The sequence below is a fragment of the Saccoglossus kowalevskii genome, chromosome 2 (genome assembly GCF_978046115.1).
Source record: "Saccoglossus kowalevskii chromosome 2, keSacKowa6.1, whole genome shotgun sequence".
Lineage (NCBI taxonomy): Eukaryota > Metazoa > Hemichordata > Enteropneusta > Harrimaniidae > Saccoglossus > Saccoglossus kowalevskii.
The window spans coordinates 10,903,423-10,925,245 of record NC_140642.1 but is presented as its reverse complement, the minus strand read 5'-3'; the positions used below and the strand labels follow the sequence as shown (position 1 = coordinate 10,925,245).

General features: G+C 33.5%; 1 protein-coding gene and 1 long non-coding RNA gene across 2 annotated transcripts in view; both read left to right on the top strand.

The window, feature by feature from the left end:
• The window catches only part of LOC146748106 (uncharacterized), a 40,814-nt gene that overhangs the window by 12,010 nt on the left and 6,981 nt on the right, over positions 1–21,823 (top strand). The gene's annotated exons all lie outside the window — the stretch shown is intronic.
• LOC146748107 (uncharacterized) lies at positions 14,377–16,569 on the top strand. Its single transcript, XR_014931176.1, has 2 exons — positions 14,377–14,480; positions 16,329–16,569. It is a non-coding gene; the product is annotated as an uncharacterized LOC146748107 (long non-coding RNA).

Genomic DNA, 21,823 nt, shown 5'->3' with positions numbered 1-21,823 from the left:
AGATTACCCCTGTATCTACCAGATTACTAGACATCAACGTTCTTGACCACATAAGTGGTGTGAATATATCAAGCGAATATTACTATCCGTACATTTCTGTCATCTGCCATATTGAAATTTGATTATTTATTAGTGTTGATTTACACCAAATAGAAAGATGTTACTTGGTATATACAGCAAAGCTTGGATTGAATGATACACATAATAAAGCACTTAAGGTAGCGGGACTATTATTTGCATACTTGTTTTCATCTTCTAATTGTGACTAAATGACTACAAATAGACCCGGGAAAGTATATATTTTTAGAATCGCCAGATTTCAAGCTTTTCACAAGTGTATTTTGCATGCCGGTATCTGCATTCTACGACGCGTTACTTAATCAAAGGTGAAAAATTACTTTTTCTGTAAAAAAAATAATTACGCATTTATGCTGGTGATAAGAAGTATTTTTTTCACTTTTCCTAGTTGTTCAATAGTCTGGTAAATTGAATGTGTCTGGTCAGTTTTATTCAAGCAACGCGTTTTAAAAAATAGTGTGCTGAATTTCAATTATTGTTTTAGTCGCATTGCCCCCAACTCAAACCACAACTCGTTGGTAAATAATCGATGAAATAGTTTGTCTGGACACATTCAAGTTCCTTTCACTGTCACCTTAAAGCTGTGAAAATTTGGTGTTAATCCGACGACAATAAGTATACGTTATTTTTTGTTAAAGACCTTGTATTTTGAAAAACATAAACTCCTAGAAAACGTCCATGAAGTAACAGCAAAGATTTTCAAACTTGTTTATCGGCACAATCAATTTGTTTTCCCATCAAGGTCTGCTTTAACATGTGTAGGGACATCCAAATGTGTAAGGCTATTGGAAACCAAAAAAATAAAGGAATGGGATAGCTATAATTGGATAAATTCGGCATATGAAAACACTAAAATCAATGATTTTTTTTCAGTGACTGTGTGACCTTGTGTCTGACACATTCATATGCAAATGACTAATCTGTGAAACAAACAGGGGCGGAGACAAACCACTCAAATGTTTGGAAACACTCATTGTGTGTCAGATAGCTACTGATAACACATCCTAACATTGCTTTGTCTTGAGTTTATCTTTGAAACTTATAGGCACACAGATTAAACCTGTGTTGTTGATTTTGGAAAACACTACTGAGGCTGCCTTGCTTCCCTTCAGAAAATCTACATTTTAACCAACTTACATGACATTCTATGTTATGTTGACTTTATCACATGAAAGTTTATAGTGCATTTCATCAATTAATAAATAAATGTGAAAATCGTAATTTTCAACACAAATAATAGTCTCGCTACCTAAATCGAATTATTCTTTTTTTAGAAATTACAATGCAAGTTGCCTTTGCCAGCTGGCCATCATCCTAACTCTCAGTTTACAGATATCCATAATATTTATTTCCATAAATTTATACTAAAGCTGCCATACAATCGATAGTTACGCTCATAATATGCTAACATCTTAGCTGCTCTTGCATATTATGTATATACCGGTAGATACATACAACATAGACTGCTGAAAGCCTATACCGATAAAAATCAATGGGAATAACAGTGTCAATAGGCGACGTCTTAAGCAATCTCATTGGTATGAAAGTCTAGCATACCGAAAAGCAGTAAAATAAAAGAAAGCTCATAAAAGTACACAATAATAAAAATAATGCTTATAACCATCAACATAAATAAAGTGATAAAATACAATCAATGATGAATGTGTTGGACTATTATAATCCAAATTCCATGTGTTAATTGCATGTGGTATTTCAGATATTGCACCCCCAATATCACACACTTTTTTTATCAGTAATTTGATTTGAGATTGAGATATCACCAACTGACACAATCTTCAATAATGCCATAATATGCTTTGTTTGTATATATGTACAATATACATCAATAATGACTGTTTGATATATAATATTTTCATTATATATCAGTAGTTCCCAACATTTTGCAAACCTTGGCAATGTACATGTACTCATGGATTTGTTTTCTCCCACTGTGCCACTTACTGATTTCTCATGAGATTTGTGAAGGCCACTTATAAATTTACATTACGATTCAGTAAAAATTGTGTCAATAGTTTTTTAATTGTGACTCTATAAAAATAATTATATTTTTAACTTTCAGATGATGGTCTTGTATGAAAATCAATATGTCTACACATAACATTAAATTCCAATGTTAGTTTATTTGACGAGTAGCTGTGAAAAAGATTCATATGATCAATGAAATTCATGATCCAGATATCAGATTATTAGTCTCCAAACGTCCGTGTGTTCGTGCGCCCGTGATCACCTGTATCTCGAACATGCATGGACCGATTAAGTTCAAACTTCACTCATACATCACACATTATATGGAACATATACACACGCATTTTTTTCATGATCTGATTAATGATAGCGGAATAGCGGCCATTTTAAGGCCGAAAATGCATCAAAATCGCACATTTTCACCATTCCGGACCCGGATCTCAGTTATGCATGGACGGATTTTGTTCAAATTTGGTACATACATTAAATATAATAGGACCTTGATGGACGTAATTTTTTTTTGGATCGGGTTTGAAATGGACGACTGGCGGCCATTTTTCTTTAAAGAATTCAGTTGTGGATTCATATCTGAGACATGCCTGGATTGATCGAGTTCAAACTTCACACACACATGGTACATCATGTCACAAATAGATACGTGCATTTGTTTCATGATCCGCTTAACAATAGCTGAATGATGGCCATTTTAAGGCCGAAAATGCATCAAAATCACGTATTTTCACAATTCCGGAACCGGATCTCAGTCATGCATGGATGGATTTTGTTCAGAAGTAGTACAATGTGTTGTACATATGCAGGTGCATTTCGGATCAGATCACTGAAAGTGTGTCTAAGATTTCGGTCATGATCTGCTTTGAATGTATATGTCACTCAAATATGAACGGAACGGGGACGTGTCATTGACAATGACTTGTTAAACTTAATTGTGTCATAATTTTCATGACATGGATTTGCTATACTTATGCTATTGTGTGTATTCATTAGATATCTCGGTCACTCATTAGATATCACAGGTCACTCATTAGTTGTCTTGGTCACTCATTGGATATTACAGTGAGTCATTAGATATCACTGTGACTCATTAGATATTACAGTCACTCATTAGATATCACAAGTCACTCAATAGATAAATGTATCAAGGTTCGATCACTCATTGGATATCATTGTTTCAATCACTCATTGGATGTCAAGGTTTTAATCTCATTAGATATCCTGGTCACTCATTTGTTATCTTGGTCACTCATTGGATATCACGGTAACTCATTAGATATCATGGTGACTCATTATATATCACAGTCACTCATTAGATATCACAGATCTCTCATTCAATACATGTATCACTCACTGGATATCAAGGTTTCAATCACTCATTAGATATCACAATGACTTATAAGATATCCTGGTGACTCATTAGATACATGTATAACAATCACTCAATAGATATCACTGATCACTCATGGATATCATGGTTTCAATCACTCACTGGATATCAAGATTTCAATCACTCATTAGATATCACAGGTCACTCATTAGATATCAGAGTTTGATTATTCATTAGATATCATGGGTCATTCAATAATTTCTTTCTTAGAAAAACGTTGTAGAAAAATAGATAGCATCCTTACGCAACATTCATTGATAGAGTTGAACTGAGGAAATCACATTTGTATTTTTTTAAATACCAGTTGAACCAAATTTTTGTAATTGTTTGTACGCTCAGACATGTGTTTTGCTGCTCCTAATTGATTCATGCCTATATGAACCCTGATTTAAAAAGGTTAAAATCAATCAATCAATCAATCAAATTACAGGTCACTCATTAGATATCTATTGTATCTTCTTGACTGCAACTTTAAGTAGTTTATAAACACATGATACATGTATTGTATATAGTCACATATGAACATAATAAAATTTGACATGTTTTCCTGCAACAAAACAGACTGTGTAATTTATATACATAGGGGAGATATAATCTGACACTAAAACTATATGGATGGTCTTATCAATCACCCAAGCATGATTGAGTTAAAACATTAGTGATAATATAGTAACCAATACAATTTGATATATAAACCGTGAGTAGGAGTATATGAGTCAGGAATTTATTGCATGGCTCTGGAGATGTTCTGAAGTCATAGCACATCTGTGGAAGTAATTTGTTCTGGTTGGTTGAGCACTATGTTAAGTGCAGTAAGATAAAACAATAATAAACAAGTATTTGAAGGGAATATAAATGTGCTTTTACTCAAGCGAAGAATTATACTGTAAACCTGCAGAATTTTTGCTGCCAGTATATTTCGCCATTTGATGATTTTATGGTATTTCGTGATTGTCACTGACTCAAGAAATTCACAAAAATTTGTGAAATTAAACGTACATGTATACCTATGCAATGATGACTGAAAATATAGCAAATGTATACATGCACGTAATGATGACTGAAAATATAACAAATGTATACATGTATGTAATGATGACTGGAAATATAACAAATGTATACATATACGTAATGATGACTGGAAATATAGCAAATGTATACATATATGTAATGATGACTGGAAATATAACAAATGTATACATATACGTAATGATGACTGGAAATATAATAGCAAATGTATACATACCGGTATACGTAATGATGACAGGAAATATAACAAATGTATACATGTATGTAATGATGACTGAAAATATAACAAATGTATACATATACGTAATGATGACTGAAAATATAACAAATGTATACATATACGTAATGATGACTGAAAATATAACAAATGTATACATATACGTAATGATGACTGGAAATATAGCAAATGTATACATGTATGTAATGATGACTGGAAATATAACAAATGTATACATATATGTAATGATGACTGGAAATATAGCAAATGTATACATGTATGTAATGATGACTGGAAATATAATAGCAAATGTATACATATACGTAATGATGACTGGAAATATAACAAATGTATACATGTATGTAATGATGACTGAAAATATAACAAATGTATACATATATGTAATGATGACTGGAAATATAAGAAATGTATACATATACGTAATGATGACTGGAAATATAACAAATGTATACATATACGTAATGGTGACTGGAAATATAGCAAATGTATACATATACGTAATGATGACTGGAAATATAACAAATGTATACATATACGTAATGATGACTGGAAATATAACAAATGTATACATATACGTAATGATGACTGGAAATATAGCAAATGTATACATATACGTAATGATGACTGGAAATATAACAAATGTATACATATACGTAATGATGACTGTAAATATAGCAAATATATACATATACGTAATGATGACAGGAAATATAGCAAATGTATACATATACGTAATGATGACAGGAAATATAACAAATGTATACATATACGTAATGATGACTGGAAATATAGCAAATGTATACATATACGTAATGATGACTGGAAATATAACAAATGTATACATATACGTAATGATGACTGGAAATATAGCAAATGTATACATATACGTAATGATGACTGGAAATATAACAAATTTATACATATACGTAATGATGACTGGAAATATAACAAATGTATACATATACGTAATGGTGACTGGAAATATAGCAAATGTATACATATACGTAATGATGACTGGAAATACAGTGGTGAGAATTGCACAATAGTTCTGATTAGTCAAATGGGTTTCAATTTTCTTGAAAAAAAAGTTGTAGAAAAATTGATGTCTTGTACAGTGTTGTATATACAAGAGAGTAATGCGACCTGGAATGTTATACCAACTGATACCTTAGAGGTATTCAGATTTCAAGTTTTGCCGACTAAATATACAATGATTTCACAAAGCCCTTCCCAAAATTTAGAGATCGCTGAGTTAAAGAAATGCAAATTTAAGAATGATATGTTGTGTGCACTTTGGATTTGTCTTTTATTAATTCCCATTGAAAATTACATCTTAAGTCTATTTAATCTATGCTATGGGAATGAAATTTAAGCCTAAATAATGTGGATGTTGGTATCACTGATCAATTTAGCAGAATCACTTCATCAATTTAGAAGAATTAGTTAAGTGTCACAGTGTCTTCTGCAAAGATATGCAGCAAAGTTTACTTGAAATTTAAAGAGCTGAGGATCTTCTTGATGCCCTTATATGCATTCTTAATGCTTAATTTTTAAATAGTTGAAGACAAAATTATTTAAATCAGAATGTGTTTTAGTTCCATTAGCATGTAATTATTGTATACATGTACATGAACTACTTATAATTGTGAATCACTTTCTTGGCAGCTGTCATGCAAGACAAATCGTCTAATTAAATTACAAAAAGCACTTACGTGAATACAAAATATTATCTTTCCATTACGTGGCAATATCTGTGTGCTTAGTATATGCCCGGTATTGAACCAGTAAAAATATCCACTGTTTTGTCATTTGAGACATTCATATTGGCATATTTATAACATTAGTGAATTCCAAACATACTGAAGTCATGTAGGAGCGTGTATTGCATATCGCTTTTCAACAATTAATTAATATTGTTTATTAATATTGTATTGATTACGATTTACTATTATAGGTAAAAAAAAATGTCAAAACAGCTATTATATTTATATCACTCTCATGTATGCATTAAGTATGTTATTATAAATTTCACATAAGGTTGCCATGGCTACCATATATGATCATTTTTATTATTTTCTGGAAATTTAATGAGACATACGTAACTGAATAACTGTCGTAAATTGATCTTTTGATCTTTTTCCCAGAATATAATACTTAATAGAAAACTGATACATCTAACCATTGTAAATATATTGTGTCTTCTTGACACCCATAGGAATGGATGCCTCTATGGAGACATATACTGAATCCTACGATGTTGTAGACATAAAGAGCAATGCCCTATTCTTGCAGTGTACTGTAAAATTACAATATCTAGAATGAATGTACATGTACAAGTCTTTTTAATTGATTGAAGTGTACATATCCCACTCACTTTATCGCAATGGAATAGGATTTTCAGATAATCTGTTCTTTTTCCCCTTTACTAGTGTTCGATTATACAATAGTGAATGCAAGTCTAGCGTAATGTTACCTGGTAAAATCAATGTTTCATGAGCGATTCATTCACTTTGGCAATGTGCTTAAGTTTAATCAGCTGTGTTTTTTCTCACTGTTTTCAGGCTCTCTATTTACAATTACGATTTTTGTTTTTTTTATGTGGAAACTACTATGTACTCTTCTTTGCTTAGGTTGAAAATCGATCGATGAAGACAATGTTAGCATGCAACACAATATTGGACTGCATGTTTCTAAGATGAATTAAATGGTAATGATCACAAAAACACTTAAATTGTGTCATCAATATTAATCATTACAGGTTTCACAATATAAATTATTCAACTCACTTTAATAAGAAAGTAGTACGGTAGGTTACATTACAAAGTAGTATACATCAAAAGTTATTAATATTTGATATCCTATGCTAATATACTATGTTCATGTCTGCTAAGCACAAATTGTACTTAAATGTAACATGAGGTTATTGTACAGATATAGGATTTAGTTTAACAAAATTCTCATCATTGATAACTTTGTTATAATAATATTATATTATAGTGAAAGTTATCAATCAAAATGAGTTCTTCTGTGGAGGTTGTTTGCAGTCAGAATTAGATTCTGATTAGTTTGGAGTGAAATTTGAGCATACTTTTTGCCTAATTTGCATAATGTGCATATTCATCATATTTCATTAAAGTTTGGTTCATAGATGCCCTGGGGTAATCCACAGGTTTAAATCAATTAGTTTAAAAAAATGCATATTGATTATCTAATTACTATTTGCCAATTTCTGATATCATAATAAATCAGATTTAACTTGTGGTAGAAGTGAAATTTTGAATTAATTCGTAAAATGCCTCCAATACTGTCAGCACACAGGAGTTCTTTCTAAGCTTTATTTGATTGTCTTTGCTATTAGCCTGTCTGTTCAACCTTAAACTAAACAAGTTGTTTATTATTATCATTGTCTGTCTGTCTGTCTGTCTGTCTGTCTGTCTGTCTGTCTGTCTGTCTGTCTGTCTGTCTGTCTGTGTCTGTCTGTCTGTCTGTCTGTGTCTGTCTGTCTGTCTGTCTGTGTCTGTCTGTCTGTTTTTTGCTTTGATGCAGATATCTCAACAAACATGCATAAGATGGCAATGGAACTTTGTATATGTTCTGGGATAAACAACATGTTTAGTTTAGGGTTGAATTTCTTTCATGCTTATTACCCAATTTGCATATTAAATAAAAACAGATATCTTCAGTACATAAATACTCTTGGGTAATCCACATACCTTATTACTTTGGAACTGAAATGATGCATACTAATTACTCTAGTTTGAATAAATTGGGTCACTTGAACTCAATAATATGCATAACCATAGGTTTTCTGAAATAAACCATATACATGATTGTTTAGTTTTAGGTTAAATTGTGTGCTTACTAATTATATAATATGCATAAATTAAACCAATATATAGGTGTTTCACAGATATATTGAGTACCATTTTAAATTAATGAAATTTGATACATAGGTGCTTTTGCATAATCCACTGGTCTGATTATTTGAGGTTTGAAATCGATGCATATCAATTACTTACTTTGTATAAATGGGGATCATGTGACCTAATTAATATGCATAACTAATATCTCAAGCACTGTTGGAGATAAGGACATGCAACTACAATGAAGGCATCAAGCAAGTGATATGACTATTGTATCAGATGACTATATGTAAACTGTAATGTAATTATAGCTTTTAAATAATGCTATAAATCATCAAAATCAAGCATTTCCACTATTCTGGAAATATTTCATTCAAACCAACAAATGCAGTTTCACAGCCTAGCATATCACTGTCTTTAACCAATCACATGCGAACATTACATGCCACATATATGCACATGTACTTATTTCATGGTCAAATTCAAGGTGGTTGAATAGCGACCATTTAATGTTAAAAATTCATCAAAATCAATCATATCTGCTATCACTGAACTGGATCTTGATCTGACTGATTTTTTTCAATACCAAATGCTGTTTGTTCAAGAAACGTATCTCTAACATGCTTTGATCAAACTAATTCAACACAAATACACAAAAAAAAAAATGAAACAGACTCAAGTTTGTATCATGTCTGTCATATGAGTCATAATACTAGATTAATATATTTCGGCTGCCAGCAAGGAACTGTAATATTTTTTTACTGATGTAATCTACCATCATACTACTGGTAACCCTACCAACTTTAATTGACACATTTAAATAGATCTTTGCTATTTTCTGTTTAGTTCATAATAGATCACTTTAAAAAGTACCAACGGGGAGTTTTCCATTTTCTATGACTATGTGCGATCATATGTTCGCTGTAAAATTCTCGATAATCACAGTAGGGGTATACTATTAGTGTAGTGAGTATGTACAAAATGTATGACCTCATATCATATCATATACATGTGTACAATAAAGTACAGTTAACATTCAGCTTGTAGAATCTGTGCTTTGATGTTTGTGGCTGATCTTATGAATGATATATATTAACTTACAACAAGTACTGACAGATTAACATAGATATATTACAATACTCAGCAGGATGTCTGCCAGTCTTCTGGCTACATATATTAAATCAATCTCATAGGAACTACAATTGTCTCAAATAACAATCACTTCAATGTTACTAACTGAATGAAGAGTTACAACCTACTTTTATGACTTTAAGCTCAGGAATTAGCTGCAATGAGTATATTTATTTGACATTTAAATTGAATAGTTTAGAGTAAAAATAATGGTTGCATTAATGTGCTGAATGTAAATATAAAATAAATTCCATTCATTTTAGTAAACAGCTGTGTATGTTTGGGTAAATTGATACAATTATCTTTTCATTAACATCCATTAGTAAATTATTTCGCTTATTAATTTTCTTTAAGTTTTTAATGACTTTCACGTCAGTGTTATTTCGGACTGTCAAATAAGTATGGTATGTACTAATGGGATAATGAATGTTGCTTCTTGTTCAATGTACTGTATATGAGTAAGGTTCTAGTGAGAACACATGTTGCCATAACTGTACTTCACTTTTATGATCACTACTTCTCTGTAGTTTCTCCCTATTTTTCACTTAGTATGGGGCTGATTGCTTAGTATTAGGTAGGTACCCTGGATAGTTTTGTCTCATATTTGCTCAGTGCAATATTCTTGAATATCACCTACTAGATTACACTGATAATGTGTGATGTTGCAGTTTGTTCATGGATGAATATCTTACTCCAAAATATGTGTCTTTGTGCAGTGTGTGCTTGGTTGTGTGTGATTGCGTGTGTGTGCACATATGATGGTTGTGGGTGTATCTTTGTGCATGTTTGTATGTGTTTGTGCTGGCTGGTGTACCGTGTTAGTGCTTGTCCTTGTGATTGAGATTGACATGAGTTTGAAAGTTCTTGCCACAAAATCTCTGAAGATGCCACATTGATATCCTGACTCTCAACAATATCTGCATATAGAAAACCTTGCATATTAATTACCTAATTTGCATGATAATTGGCTCATTTTTAGCTGTTCCATGACTGTTCCACTGATATCTATCATTGAATTTTGATTAAACTTGGTTCATAGATGATCTGAACTAATGCCAGGTTTTGATTAGTTTTAGGTGAAAATATGTGCATATTAATTACCAAATTTGCATAATGATTAGTAAATTTTCGGCTTTTCCACTGATATCTTAACTACTAATCATCACATTTCAATAAAACTTGGTACCTCAATGTCATAGGACACTGCACAGACCTGGCAGTTTTTAGGATAGTATCAGTACATATTAATTACCTAATTTGCATAATAAATTAATTTTCAGCTTTTGATATTTCAAGTAGTAAGCATTACATTTCAATGAAACCGGGTACATAGATACTCCAGGACTATTTAGAGGTTGATTGTTTTGGGATAAATATTTGTCCATATTAATCACCAAATTTGCATAATTAGTTAATTTTTGGTTTTTCACGTATATCTCAAAAACTAATCACATTTCAATGGAACTTTGTACATGGGTCCTCTAAAACTATGCAGAGAACTGATTAGTTTTGGGGTAAATAATTGTGCATATTAATTACCTTATTTGCATAATTATTTAATTTTCAACTTTCACACTGATATCTCAAGTACTAATCATCACATTTCAATGAAACTTTGTACATATATGCTCTAGAACAATGTACAAATATCATCAGTTTTGGGTTAAAATCTGTTCATATTAATTCCCTAATTAGCATAATAATTCATAATGTTTTGGTTCTGATCCCATTTCAATTAAACTTGGTACATAGATGGCCTATTACATTGTGCAGACTTTATTAGTTTTACACTCAAATCTGTTCATTTTAATTTTCTGATTTGCATAATTAGTTTACAGCTTTTCCATCAATATCTCAAGTACAAGTAATTTTGAATTAATTTTTACAGTGTCTCTAATACTCTCAGCACACAGGAGTTCTTTCTAAGCTTTCTTTGATTAGATATGTACCTTTAATTAAACAGACCCCTGCAAATATCACATCAGTGGTTTCTCCTGTTACAAGTACCTATGTTCAACTGTTATGAAGCCTATGTCAAAGTGGCTAAAATGTTCAATTGCGACGCACAGGGGAAACTCCACTTGCCAGTGACACTTTCCAGACGAGTTCTGGAGACAATCAGCTTTGCATATACTTAAGGCAGATGTCACACAGGTGGCATTTACAGAGAGCTCTAGATAGCAATTAAACTCCCATGCTTTTGTGATGACCCGACATTAGACTTTGTGCTGGCATCAGGGAACTGTCATGCAACACATTCATCTCTTATTACCTCCAGACCTCTCAACTGACAGCACTGGTTATCATAGACATTGTGGGTCAGAGGGTGATAAACTCACACACACAGTAACATGCTACTGTACTGTCTGTTGTGGAGTTTTCCTTGTGGATTTTCCAGGAAACCAGGGGCCCTTAGCTTAGCTAAGTTGAATTTTCTGTATTGTAAATGTTACAGTGCTATTTATACTTCTTTACTGTCTCCAAGACACCGGTGCATCGCTAGTTTGAGTCTCTATAACATCTTTTGTGTTTATTTGACACTTCCAAACCATACTGCTTTGACAACTAACATGCACATGCGCCCTAGCAACTACATACACATTCATGCTATCCTTTTGAAAAGAAAAAAATTGAGTGTATAAATGTAAGTGTAAAGTTCAGTGTCTCTCGTCTAATGTTTTCTAACTACACTATAATTCAATCTTCACATAATCTTTCAAGTGTTGAGGCTTTTTAACAATTTGTCCTGATTGTGTAGTTATTACTGGATTAATTCTCACATGATGCTTTTACATTGCTTGAATTTTTCCATATGCATTTTTCAAGTGGTTGTGAAGCCTGAAGTGACGGTGTTCAGGCATCTGTCATGGATAAAAGTACAGCATTTTCTGTCAAATAGCATAATTCACAGTATCTCATTCAAATTTTGTGCATGCTTCTCCAGCTGTAGCTCGGCCATGCCTGGATGGTTCAGATTCAAACTTCACACTTACATCATGCATCTTGGGATACATACATGTATGTATGTCCATTTGTTACGCGACCTGATTTAAGATGAATGGATGATTGGCAGCCATTTTTGCGATGAAAAAAATCATATATGGCATACTGTAAAATGAGTAATTTTCACTAGATTTAAATTTTGCTGATTTACCATTTGAGACATATTCAGTGGGTTTTAAATTCACGGTTTAATCATTTAGGTAATGTGTTCTATGCTAAATTTTACATATTCACTAGGTTTTAATTTAGCACATTTTCCAGTCAGCGAAATAAGCAAAATTAAAACCCATTGAATAATTAACCCCTTTACAGTACATCATATTACACTTACATGTATATATGCGCATGTATTTTTATGATCCAGTTGAAAATTACTGAATTCAAAGCATTTCTGCCATTCCAAAACTGAATCTCATTCATTACTTCTAAACTTGTTACATGCATTTAACATCATGAGAACTTGATGCACATAACTTCGCTTTTCAGTTTGGATTCCAGATGGCTGATTAGTGATCATTTTGTTTCTAATTAATAAATACTGTTCTGGAGCTAGATCTCTGACAACCTTTCATGTTCAAACTATAATTCTTATTTATCACTCACAGGAACTATATAATACTTGTTGTACACTTACTTGTTGTACTGTGTGGACATTTTTGTCTTGTTATTATAGCAGTAGACTAGGTTTTCTTCTTCTTCATCTGCTTTGCAAGAATCTCAACTTTTGGGTGGGTTTGAGAACTTTCTTTTTGTTGTTTAGTTATTAGCAGTCTTTCACTGGACAGTCAGTCTTTCAAAACCTCACTTCTACCAAATTTCCTAAATTCCTCTGATATTTCATGTAATCCACTGTCTGATACCTGTATTTGATATCTAATGAAGAGCAAATTGCACTTTGAGCTTTCTAAAGATGAGTTTAACTGCTGTATCTTCAACATTTTAAGTATAGAGGCAACCTCTCAGTAATTGGACTAATAGTCCACTGTGGCCATGTCACTATTTCTAATGAATACTAACTGATCATTACAACATTTGATCATGATCTCTAAAACCAATATGTGATGAAGTTGTGCTCTAAATCTTTCATCTTAACAAATTATGCCAGTTAAAGAGTTATTTCAACAGGTAAATCTTTTTCGTTCGCAGGAAATTCATTTTGTGTTACTGTTTAGTATCATTGTATTTTGGTTTTGAAATGTGTAGATTTTGTTGCATGTGGATCATTTCAATGTGTTTATGTGGAACATCTGGTGCATGAATTAATGTACCAGCCAGAGGCATTTGCTTTCTTTTGTTATATACGAGGGACGTTCAATAAGTAAAAACTTGCCACAGTTATCAGTCTTTTTAGCCCCCGCCGGATCTGCGATCCGGGCGGGGGGTATTAATTTGGGTCGTGTCTGTGCAATGTGTGTGCACATTTTCTGCTACCAGCTTTTTCTCACACATGTGTGATCCAATTCAGTTCAGAGTTGGTACAGAGACAGAAATTGATGGTGCTATGGTGCACATCAAGTTATCTTTTCGATTCTTCAAAGTTTCACTGTGTTTTTCCTTGATTTTTAACATTTTTCCTTCAAAATCCGACTTTTCCCGAAATTACCCGAGTTTAATCCGAGTTTTGATGATGCTTACGCAGTTCTCGTCTCGGTGGAAATCAGTCAATTTTGTGAGGATATTGTATCCCGGAATTGTATCTTTATTTGCGCAACGCTTCTATGGACAAAATTGTGTCTCGTCAATTTCAAAGGTAAGAAACTGTGCTTGTTATGGTATTTATACACTTTGTATTATCGTTTGTGTCTCGGGTTTGGTGATCGTGAGAAACTATTGCTAACCTGTCGAGAGTTTCGCCAGAAAAACTGCCTTTTTATTATGGTTGTAGGAACTGATTATGTATTGTGTAAATTGAAAGTTTACCTCGTGACTTAAGAGGTTTGCAGTGCTCTCACCGGGATTCAAACGTCGTGGTGGTGTCGGTGCAATGCTGCTCTGAGATGCTTGCCAGACTCTGCCTCGCTCAAAATCATTATCGCCATGCTTGATTTCCGCAACATTTACATTTGTTTATGATTTCCACAGCTATTGTTCTATGAGATGCGTCCTCACTGTTCATAAACAGCCATAAACAAGTTTAGTTGGGTCGGCATGTACTCATTGAAAGTGTTGGTTTATTTACGTAATCCACTGATCACGCAATAGGCGAAGTTAAAAATATGTCGCTACTCAGGAGAGCTTGCCCACAACGCTAAATGTCCAAAAATAAACGTACCGGTACGTTTATTTATTTTTCTAAATCCGATTAAAAAAATCATGTCTTTTTCCCCATGAGAAACGAAGCCAAAAGATCGCACTAAAACATCGGTAAATCTGGTCTTTCGTGTTGCTTTCACCATGAGGTCGCTGAACTGTCATATTTAAATGCTTTATGGTAATTTGAGCACAAGGGCACCATCCAGCATTTTGATTGGTTGATTAGCGACTTGACCTATCTGGTCAATAAACACGCGTCGTGGGCATGGATAACATGGCGGATATTGTCTCATCGAGCGTTAACATGTAACCGAAAACATTTGCTTACGATAAAACTAAGTTGAATTTTACTTGCATTTCATAACAATCCAACGAATTTATTTTTTGTACGTTAATATAATCACTACTGAGTACTAATCAACAATTGCAACACTTCGAAAACAAGTAAGCTACCGTACCGTGATCATTTGCTACCAACAAAAAAATAATGCATAATAAATATAGTGAATATTTTTTGTTGTCATGTGAACAGTTTTTTTGATTGACTGTAATTTTCCAACATTTCATGACGTCTATTGTAGCACCAAATTATGGCCTTTCACTCCTCCTTGACGTCTATTTAAACGATTATACGGCATCTTGTCGCCAGCCACGAATGTCACACTAGACGAACTTGATCGATACTGCCGACCATTCCATGCATTTTTTATCGACGCACGACGACACGCAAATCGAGAAAAGTATTGTCCTTGCAACAATTTCGCGCAATACGTCACCACTATACAGTGACTGATTTAATTTTTATTCAACATTAAAACAAACTACAGTGAGTTGTTCTATGGTCGTATAAAAATAAAATAAACTACATTAAGATACAGTAAAGTTAACCAACTAAACAGAATGCTAAATAAAGCTAAATAATATTACAAACACATATAGAATCACAATAAACTTGTACGATCACATTAGAGTCATAACTATGGAAAGAATATTTTTATATTTGGTGGAGCTGCTCATATATCATCTGCATACATTTTTGTATGTATTGTGCAGTTTCCCAGCCAGTCAGACTCGAGTAGTGATTGGTTTGCTACTTCATTACATCTTGCAGCCTTTCAAACAGTATATTGCTACACATGCATCAATTGTTGTCCATGTATATTCCTAATTGCTCAGTGAAAACTTGCAATTTTTTTCTGGCTGGTATAAATATATTAAGTAATATGTTTTCGTACTGAAAAGACAGTACACAAATATCTTTTTTAATTAAATTTAACAGCTAATGGGAGCATATATACTATAACCTCTGCTTACTTTTGACTAAATGTTTTTTTGTTTTTTTCAGGTGCAGAGCCAGAATTTTTTTCTCGGAAAGCAAAGCCACTGAAACTGCATATATTACAAAAGCATACTATTCGCTGCATGTCTGACAATTGTATAAATTTTTGCAGGTCGTCTTTTTTTTTTTTTGAGAAGTGCTGTCAACCAAAGCATAAATATGTGTTTCTCTGTACATAAAAGTTCAATTTCACACGATTTGTTAATATTAATGTATGATAATAAAAACTTGATAATATTTTTCTGGATTCTTGCACTTTATTTGTATCATTGTCATATGAGAAGTACTCTTGTTCTTATTTAGAGATATTGAAACTAATTAAGGGCCACAAACTACATGTAGATCTGTACATGAAGTACATGGGAAGTAAAGTTGTTGACACAGGTAATGTACACCAAGGATTGTCTTTCATGACCTGTTTGATTGGATAAAGTTTTACGACTTGGAGGCCATTTTTTCCCTCAAAAATCTAAAAAAAACAAGCTTTTTCTAGCTGTTAACAGCTTTTTCTCAGATGCGTGTCATCCAGTTTTGTTCAAAGTTGGTACAGGGACAGGTAATAATTGTTTACAAGTGCACATCACATTATATGTTTAACAAGTTATAAATTGTCTCAGAAAAGCAAAATGAATATATTTTTATCCCACCCCCTAAAATTGTAACACATCAATTCTGAACAGAATTTTAATACAGCTCATAATGAATTAATTCACTCTGACACAAACTAAGTTCAATATAAGTTTTTAAATTTTTTTCTGAGCGGGGGCTATGACATGACATGTCATGTCTTGTTCTACATAGGAACCACCCAGAGTTGTGCATTTTTCCCATCGTATGATGCAGCTCTGGACACCGTTTTTTGTAGAACACCCCGGGTTGGTCTTCCAACCATATAACTTCAGAAATCAAGGCTGCATCATCTGGGGAACGCTTTCCTTTAAAAAAAAATTTCATGGCTGGGAAGAGAGTGAAAGGTCAGCGGGCGCAAGGTCAGGAGAGTAAGGGGGATGGGGAAGGATTTCATAGCCATACGCCAGTGTTTCTCATCTGGCGACATGCGAGTTGTCGACCGGGGCATTGTCCTGCAGGAGGAGGATACCTTTGCTGATCTTGCCCCGCCTTTTGATTTTGATAGCTTCGCGTAATTTCATCAAAAGTGAAGTGAAATCTTCAAATACAAAAAACGGATCACTGCGCATCACTCAACTGGCTCCATTTAACACCTGACTCAGTTCAAACACCTGTAAATCAGAAACCACAATTAGTTTAGAGCAACATAATGTTATTTGCAGCGTAACCCATAGAGTTGTAAATCATTACACATGCAAAATTTCATCTAAATCAGACAACTGGAAGTGGGTCAGGGGCATTACTTATTGAACGCCCTGTACTGCCCAACAACAATTTGCAATTGCTTACTATATGTAATGGCTTCTTCAGAATTATTTCTAAAAACTAGTGACCAGACTTTATGGTAACTAGTCTGCCAAATGTGTACTGATGAAATCATTCCATCCCAAATATTACTGTCACAAGCTATGATTATCTGATCTCTGTTTCTGTCACTACTCTACTTGTAAAGGTATTTGTTTCTTATTCTTAGTGGAACTGCCCCTAGATTCATTCGCTTATAAGGTTATCTCCTGATTTTGTTATGTTATACTGATTTGTATCATGTTATGGAATCCTAACCAACACAACTCAGCTGTATCTCAGTTTTAATGGTGTTTAATAGTTTGCCCACTTCACTCAATCCCTGTCGAAATGTGCTCAGATAATATACAAATCCAATGAATTTCTGGATTCCAGCTGCTCATTTAAGCATTTAAATACTGCTCTGAACTTTGCAGGTCAAGCCTTCACTACTGTCCAATAAATGAAACTTAACTCAATATGAGATTGATTCAATATTTGGCTGCACTTTCTGCTCCCCAACTTTTGGTCATGATCAGTGGTGTGGTAGCCTCTTCCTTGGTATTTTACTCCCATCAGTTCTACAATTATTTGTCTGTGTCAATATTTCTCAGGCATTGTAGATATACCAAATGACATGTGTAACCAACCAAATCTACCAAGCAATGTATTAAAGTGTGACATCACTTAATGTGTTCAAGTTTTCATGACGAGAATCATGGACAGTGCAACTTCAGTGTACAATGTCACCCCTAGGTTTCGTAGTCAACATTGGCCTATCACTTGAGTACAGACATAGCAGAGGTTTACCTTTGTATGGCAGACAATAAACAACACTTTTAAGTTGCTGTCTCAAAACAAATGCAAGTTTGTGTGCAAGGGGATAACATCACGAGATGTTTTAGTTCCATCGCAGCACAACACTCCAGAATTTTTATTTAGATGAAGATGCTTCTCTGAGACGATGACATTTATGCAGGAGATACCTAGATTCAAGTAAACCCTTACCAATCAGGTGCAATAACTTCTCAGTGTGATGGTACATCTATAATCATTTTAGTGTTCCCTTTAACTGAATCAGATATGAATCACATAAGGCTCATCTGTATAGCGATTGAGAGCACACACATTGGATCAGTTAGCAACTGGAAGGGAATAGAGACATTCAGCTCACATTCGGAACTTTGACAGAGATGTCCTGGAAAGGTGTAATATTTGCATGACTGTCGCCTTCCTCAACAAGGGGGCACAAGATCACCACTCACCAACCTTTCAAATCTCTTCTTCTGTGCTCAACACAATATCACACTTGAGTGTAAGGACTTCAATAGGATTCACACTGTCACTGACTCGGAACAGTTAAATGGCACAGAATGGCAGATCTCATCAAGGATCATGACACTGCTATTTAGTATATGTCAATCTATTTGTTTACTGCATACATTTTTATTCAATATATCCAATTAAGTGTGTTCAATGTTTTGCTCATGGTTTCATAAAATAAATTTCATGCAAATTCATGAACATGGTTGGTTTTTAGGAGGTACATATATCTATCCCTAAATTGACTGTGTTGTGTTTGTCTCCTTTGTTTTTCAGATTGTAACTTTGCTTGTGTATCTGATGTTGTACATGTATGAGTTTGCTTAATGATGTTTAGTACTGGTATTCTATTTTTTTTTTCATTCTGTAAATATAAAAATAATTATTCATTTAGGACTATCACATTTAGTTAACCATGTCTTGAAAGTGTATCATTTTACATTAGTAAAGATGTATATCTCAGAAAATTGCTATGCAGTTACTCATGGGGAATGTGTAAATTAATTACGTGTTAGTTATATATATAGTATAGAAGCAGTAAACCACCGAGGTAAAATGGTTATTTATGTAGATATACTTATCCCATTCCTAAAATATATATATATATTAGTCTACTTTGGAATGCCACTAAATTGAGGTGAGGTGCCCCTAGTGACCCCTGCAAGTAAGTTTCCAGCAGAATAATTTATAATCATCTTAAACACAAGCCATCATCATTTTGTTGGATTAAAAGCATACAAGTCTAAATCATGTGCATCTATATTCCCAGAGTCAGGGAAATATAGTAAAATGTCGTTTAATTAACACTTTGGTCTAACATCTGATTTTATAAGACATAGTATTTTCTTGCATCTGCATTTTCCTGATTTCTGTGGTTTACATCTGATTTTGTAAGGCTTGACACACTATGGCCTAACATCTATATTTGTAAGAGGTATCACAGTGTGGTGGAACATCTGATTTTAGTCTAGCAACTGATTTTTTGGGAGATATCATTGTGTGGTTTAACATCTCATTTTGATAAAGATTAACACAGTGTGGTCTAGCAAACGATTTTGTAAGGTTTAACACGGTGTGGTCTTCTAAATTTGTCAGAGATAACACAGTGTGGCCTCACATCTGAATGTGTAAAAGATAACAGTGTAGCCTTACATCTGAATTTGTAAAAGATAACAGTGTGGCCTCACATCTGAATTTGTAAGAGATAACACAGTGTGGTCTTACATCTGAATTTGTAAGAAATAACAGTGTGGCCTTACATCTGAATTTGTAAAAGATAACAGTGTGGCCTCACATCTGAATTTGTAAGAGATAACACAGTGTGGCCTTACATCTGAATTTGTAAAAGATAACAGTGTGGCCTTACATCTGAATTTGTAAAAGATAACAGTGTGGCCTTACATCTGAATTTGTAAAAGATAACAGTGTGGCCTTACATCTGAATTTGTAAAAGATAACAGTGTGGCCTTACATCTGAATTTGTAAAAGATAACAGTGTGGCCTTACATCTGAATTTGTAAAAGATAACAGTGTAGCCTTACATCTGAATTTGTAAGAGATAACAGTGTAGCCAGACATCTGAATTTGTAAAAGATAACAGTGTGGCCTTACATCTGAATTTGTAAGAGATAACAGTGTAACCTCACATCTGTATTTGTAAGAGATAACAGTGTAGCCTTACATTTGAATTTGTAAGAGATAACAGTGTAGCCTTATATCTGAATTTGTAAGAGATAACAGTGTAGCCTCACATCAGAATTTGTAAGAGATAACACAGTGTGGCCTTACATCAGAATTTGTAAAAGATAACAGTGTGGCCTTATATCTGAATTTGTAAGAGATAACAGTGTAGCCTTACATCTGAATTTGTAAGAGATAACAGTGTAGCCTTATATCTGAATGTGTAAAAGATTTCACAGTGTGGCCTTACATCTGAATTTGTAAAAGATAACAGTGTGGCCTTACATCTCAATTTGTAAGAGATAACAGTGTAGCCTTACATCTGAATTTGTAAGATATTACAGTGTGGCATTGCATCTAAATTTGTAAGAGATAACAGTGTGGCCTTACATCTGAATTTGTAAAAGATAACAGTGTAGCCTTACATCTGAATTTGTAAGAGATAACAGTGTGGCCTTACATCTGAATTTGTAAGAGATAACAGTGTGGCCTTACATCTGAATTTGTAAGAGATAACAGTGTAGCCTTACATCTGAATGTGTAAAAGATATCACAGTGTGGCCTTACATCTGAATTTGTAAGAGATAACAGTGTAGCCTTACATCTGAATGTGTAAAAGATATCACAGTGTGGCTTTACATCTGAATTTGTGAAAGATAACAGTGTGGCATTGCATCTAAATTTGTAAGATATAACACAGTGTGGCATTACATCTGAATTTGTAAAAAATATCACAGTGTGGCCTTACATCTGAATTTGTAAGAGATAACAGTGTAGCCTTACATCTGAATTTGTAAGGATTAATACACTGTGTGGTCTAGCATCTGATTTTGTGAGGATTAACACAGTGTGGCATTACATCTGAATTTGTAAAAGATATCACAGTGTGGCCTTACATCTGAATTTGTAAAAAATATCACAGTGTGGCGTTACATCTGAATTTGTAAGAGATAACAGTGTAGCCTTACATCTGAATTTGTAAGGATTAATACACTGTGTGGTCTAGCATCTGATTTTGTGAGGATTAACACAGTGTGGCATTACATCTGAATTTGTAAAAGATATCACAGTGTGGCCTTACATCT